This window comes from Urocitellus parryii, chromosome 11 (genome assembly GCF_045843805.1).
Source record: "Urocitellus parryii isolate mUroPar1 chromosome 11, mUroPar1.hap1, whole genome shotgun sequence".
In the NCBI taxonomy this organism is placed as follows: Eukaryota; Metazoa; Chordata; class Mammalia; order Rodentia; family Sciuridae; genus Urocitellus; species Urocitellus parryii.
The window spans coordinates 105,588,143-105,594,054 of NC_135541.1; the positions used below are offsets into that span (position 1 = coordinate 105,588,143).

Genomic DNA, 5,912 nt, shown 5'->3' on the forward strand with positions numbered 1-5,912 from the left:
AAGAGATTGTGGGTACAGACCAAATTCATGTTTGAATCTTAGGGAATGGGAACTAAAAGGGCATGTCAAACCCAAAAGAGTAGTTTCTATACAATCCTCTGAGACATTAGGACTTTTCAGATGGGCCTTGTTACGGTGTGGAGCAAAGTTGGGTGAAGGGTGCTTTTGCAAGCTAAAATGTGTATTGAAGACATCGTAGCCCAAAGCAGCCAACATCATGGCCCCAAAGGAAACAGGGCAGCACTGCACCTAAATGAGCACCAGAAAAATATCACAGACATCATCGACACCGGGTGCTTTAGACCTAACGCCAGTATGTGTGCACAGGTTGGCCTCAAAATGACTGGGGACTGCACTAAAGTGAGTCAGAGAAAAAATGAGGTACTTGTAGGGGTCAGAGGGTTGTTGGGAGTAAGAGTTAAGAGTGTAGTTCTACAGATAGCTGACTGTCAGGGAAGGGAGTTGCAAATAGGAAATTGAGGAGTCTAAAATGAACTCTACAGAGCTGGATCTGAATATTGGGCTGGGGATATAGCTCAGCTTTTAGATTGCTTGCCTTGCATGCACAAGGCCCTGGGATTGATCCCCAGCACCACAAAAACAACAACAACAAAAACCTATGAATATCACTGTGAGTTCTTTTTTGGGGGAGTTGCTTCTTTGCTTTTTATTGGTGCATTATAAGTATATAGTTTCTATAAGTGTGTGTACATGTGCACATGTGTGTTTGTGATTATGAAATAGCCTGTACTCAGAGGACCTACATAAAATAATAGCCTAGTACTTTTTTTTTTTTTTTTTTTTGAGAAAGGGTCTCACTAAGTTGCTGAGGCTGGCCTCAAACTTGAGATTCTCTTGCCTCAGCCTCCTTAGCTATAGGCATGTGCCTCTTTGCCCAGCCCAGACAGATCTTGAAATTCCCAAACTCATGTAATACTCCTCCTTTAGCCTCCCTCATAGCTGGGACTACAGTCACATACCATTGTGCCCAATAACAGCTTATACAAATTGGCACACCTAAAACCCTGTTTTTTTTTTTTGGCGGGGGGGGGGGGATATTGGGATTGAACCCAAGGGTGGTGCCTAATCACTGAGCTACATACCCAGTTTTTAAGTTTGAGATAGGGTTTCCTAAAGTTGCTCAAAGCCTTGTTAAGTTGTTGAGGTAGAATTTTTTTTGTTTTGTTTTGTTGTTGTTTATGCAATGTTATTGAAGATAAATAAATCAATAACTAGCAGAGGTATTAGTTGATCACTCATCCATTGACAACTTGCTTCATTTATTCAGTGCTGTATTAAACAGTATATTGGAAGATAGATTAACTAATAGCTCTAAGCCTCCTAACAATTTAAATGAAAATTATAAAATGTTTTGAGACCCTATTTTGGAACACAGAGGGTATTTGACTTCCAATTTCCATTCTTTGTAGAATAAGAACAGGTCATTCCTTTATTGACATGCATAAAATACATCACATTTTCTGTTCTGCTGATGCTATAAATTCAATACCAGTTCCCTTGCCACATCATTATGAGCATAAAGCATATCATGTAACCTCAAGTCTCTAACAGTGGAAGGTTCAAACAAAATGAATGCTGCTAGAATAATGCTGCTTTCTTTTAAGTGACAACTAAGCATCCATCTCCCACCCCCTCAGATGATTTCTTCCGCATGTTAGAGCAGTGAGGAATAATTTAGTCTCATAACCAAGTTAGAGTGAAGACATTGGCCACATAACACACATGCTCCATTTTTTTTTTTTAATTCTGAATCTTGGGCAACTTTTCTCTTGTAACTATTTTATAGTTTCTAAAAAGCAGTTTTTGTCCAAAGCTGGCAGAACTCAAGTCTTCTCAGATAACCATGAGAATTAATGGAGGGAGATAAACAAAAAATAAAAAATATGAAGTCTGGTAGGCGAGCAACTGTATAAGAAAATTAAAAAAAAAAAGAACAGTAAGGGGCTGGAGATGTGGCTCAGCGGTAGCGCGCTCGCCTGGCATGCGTGCGGCCCGGGTTCGATCCTCAACACCACATACCAACAAAGATGTTGTGTCCGCCGAGAACTAAAAAATAAATATTAAAAATTCTCTCTCTCTCTCTCTCTCCTCTCTCACTCTCTCTTTAAAAAAAAAAAAAGAACAGTAAATTTAAAATTTATTCCAGCTATAATGCAGGTTATTCTGACTTTATTTTTTTTAAAGAGACAGAAAGAATTTTTAATATTTATTTATTTAATTTTTTTTTTAGTTTTTGGCGGACACAACATCTTTGTTGGTATGTGGTGCTGAGGATCGAACCCAGCATGCCAGGCCAGCTCGCTACCGCTTGAGCCACATCCCCAGCCCTATTCTGACTTTAAAATAGCGTCACATGGCTTAATTCTGAGTTCATTCCTGAGATATTCTGTTGTACTTATCTCTTGTCTCTTTTATAGATAGGTACAATCTCTGGCACTAAAGGGTCATCTGGGGCTGGGGATGTGGCTCAAGCGGTAGTGCGCTCGCCTGGCATGCGTGCGGCCCGGGTTCGATCCTCAGCACCACATACCAACAAAGATGTTGTGTCCGCCGAGAACTAAAAAATAAATATTAAAAATCCTCAAAAAAAAAAAAAAAGGGTCATCTGGGTTTGGATCACATAGCAGTGAACAAGTGGATAAAAGAACTTTAGAATAGTTAAAGCAGGAGACCATTCTAATTTTAGAATATTGAGATAAATGCTGCCATTACCGTCAATATTTGGATGATAAATTCTTGTTGTAAATGCAACCTTAGGTGGTTTGAAGGTGTTGCTGTAGGAAAATGAATTGTCAAAAAAGAATACGCCGCTGGGGGCATGGTGGCGCACACCTGTTATCCCAGCATCTCGAGAGGCTAAGGCAGGAGGGTCGAGAGTTCAAAGCCAGCCTCAGCAAAAGCCAGCACTAAGTAACTGAGACCCTGTTTCTAAATAAAATACAAAATAGGGCTGAAGATGTGGCTTAGTGGTTGAATGCACCTGATTTCACTCCAGTGAGAAAACACACACACATACACACACACACACACACACACACACACACATCCCGCGCCAAAAAAAAAGAACATACCATGTTGATATGGGCTATTATTAGGTACCATAATAACAGTGGCTTGCCAATGAAACATATCATCCCCACTGGACCTGCAGAACATTGTGCTGGAGGGCCAAATCACCAGATTCCTTATTGATCCGTTTCAGCACCATAGTCTGTGCTTTTCATCTGGCTCCTTACTATCTTGGTGTGGGCTAAAAGGTTCTGCCCAAACTCTTGATTTTCAGGGTGGTAGGGAAGGATTGTCTCTTTTTCTCTCACCGGCTGTAGCAGACACAGGTGCGGAGGGGCTGGGGCCTCTCTCAAGTTGTGGCCTCTGCCTCCTCCCCTGCACCTAGCTGGTGTCTCCCTGGACCCTACTGGGCTCAAGCACACAACACATTGAGTATAGCTTTGAATGTGTGATCTTCCTGTCTCAGCCTAGAACCCAGATCTTTTTAAATATTGTCCATTAGAGGAACAAGAGTTTCTAAGAGAAAAGTATGAGTTCAGGTTTGGTGCTAGGAATGTACAAGACAAGCCTGTTGACTCATAAAATTAGGAGGCTTGAAGAATTTTGAGAACATATGGAACAGTTTGAAGAGACTTCCACTGTCCATATTAGAGACAATTTGAGTATCAGAATAAATACTGTCAACAATAGATTGTACACTAGGAGTGGTGGCATACACCTGTAAGCCCAGCTACTCAGGAGGCTGAGGCAGGAGGATCCCAAGTTTGAGGCCAGCCTGGACAACTTAGTGAGACCTGTCTCAGAATAAAAAATAAAAAGGGTTAGGGATGTAACTCAGGGATAGAGTGCCCCTGGGTTTAATCCCCAGACCATCCACCACACACACACACACATACACACACACACATGCGATTACAATTCATTGAATAAAATAGGACTATGAATTCATACTGGTATTAATAAATGTTCAAGCAAATGAAGAAGATAAAGTTTTTATTAACAGTAGAATGCCACCAAAAATATAGAAAAAATGGAATTATAAAATCACATTCGGGTTAGGTGTGATGGCATACCTGTATCCCAGTGACTCAGAAGGCTGAGGCAGGAGGATCAAAAGTTTGAAGTTAGCCAGGTGCAATGGAACACATCTGTAATCCCAGGAGTTTGGGAGCTGAGGCAGAGGATCACAAGTTCAAAGCCAGCTTCAGCAACATAGAGAGACCCTGTCTCAAAATAAAAACAAAAGGGTTGGGGATGTGGCTCAGTGGTTAAGTGCTCCTGAGTTCAATTCCAGGTACCAAAAGAAGAAAAGTTTAAGGCCAGCCTTGGAAACTTAGCAAAGCTCTGTTTCAAAATTTAAAAAGAAGAGAAAAAATATTAATATTTGACAATTACTATAGTAAAATTGATTCAGTTAAGAAACATATTGGATGGTAAAATTAATGGATAAAATTTTGATGAGAGGGCTGGAGATGTGGCTCAGCGGTAGCGCGCTCGCCTGGCATGCGTGCAGCCCGGGTTCGATCCTCAGCACCACATACCAACAAAGATGTTGTGTCCGCCGAGAACTAAAAAATAAATGTTAAAAATTCTCTCTCTCTCTCTCTCTCTCTCTCTCCTCTCTCACTCTCTCTTAAAAAAAAAATTTTTTGATGAGAAACAGAATGTTTATAGTCTCATAGTATCTCATAACAAGATATTTGTTAACTGTAAAAAGAAAATTAGGGCTGGGGTTGTGGCTCAGCGGTAGAGCGCTTGCCTGGTAGAGCTCTTACCTGGTACGTGCAAGGCCCTGGGTTCGATCCTCAGCACCACGTGAAAATAAATAAATAAAATAAAGATATTGTGCCCAACCAAAAAATAAATATTGAGGGGGAAAAAAAGAAAATCAGTAGTTTTGAAGTGGAGAAACCTGGCAGGCATCACTTTAACCAAGTCATCAGAATTAACTTTAACAGTAATGGAACAAATCAACTCCAGATATTATGTACAGATCACATCGCTTCTGTGGTATTCCTGCTAAGAATGCATAACCTGAATCTAATCATGAAGAAGCATCAGACAACTCAAGTTGGAGAACATTCTACAAAATCATTGGTCTGTAACTCTTCAAATATTTCAAGGTCATGAAAAACAAAATGCAGAAAATCTATTTTAGATTATGGACTAAAGATACTTGACAACTTAATGCAATGTATGATCTGGAATTTCTTTTACCATAGTTGACATTATTGGGACAACTGAGCAAAATTTGAATGAGGTCTGTAGATTAGAAAATGCTATTGAAGCAGAAATCATTGATTTCTCTTTCTTTCTCTTTGTGGTGTTGAAGGTTGAACTTAGGCCTTGCACATATGAATCAATATCAATTTCTTATTTTCATAATTGAACTGTGGACATGAAAGAGAATGCCAATGCTTTAGGAAATATACACTTGACTATTTAGAAGAAAGGAGCATCTTGTCTACAACTAATTTGCAAACAGAAAAAAACCTAAGAAAAAATTATGCCCACATGTATACATACAGAGAGTGATCGAGCAAGTTCGTACAAAGTATTCGCCTAGGTTGCTAGGAGAAAGGATTGAAATTAACAAGCAAGTGATTCATGACTAACATCAGTAATTTTGAGAATATGCCCCCAAAGACCTTTTTAATGGTCTTTGCCAATTATGATGTAAGATAAAACAGAAAATCTTGAAAACCAGGAACTCACTCTCTAAATTTACGATACTATAGCAGACTCTTCTAACGCAGAATCAATTCAATTCATTCCAACTTCAATTCCAAACTCCTCTAGCAAAAAAATACGTAGTTTTGGTTTTTTACTTTCATCTTTATATTAGAAGATTGTAGTAACAAATTCCACACAATTCTCCTTCT

General features: G+C 39.4%; 1 pseudogene; it reads right to left on the minus strand.

Annotated features, from left to right (window-relative positions):
* Nucleotides 1–2,379: 2,379 nt before the first annotated feature.
* Nucleotides 2,380–3,229, minus strand: LOC144249360 (ubiquitin-conjugating enzyme E2 D3-like; annotated as a pseudogene).
* Between the last annotated feature and the right edge of the window lie 2,683 nt (nucleotides 3,230–5,912).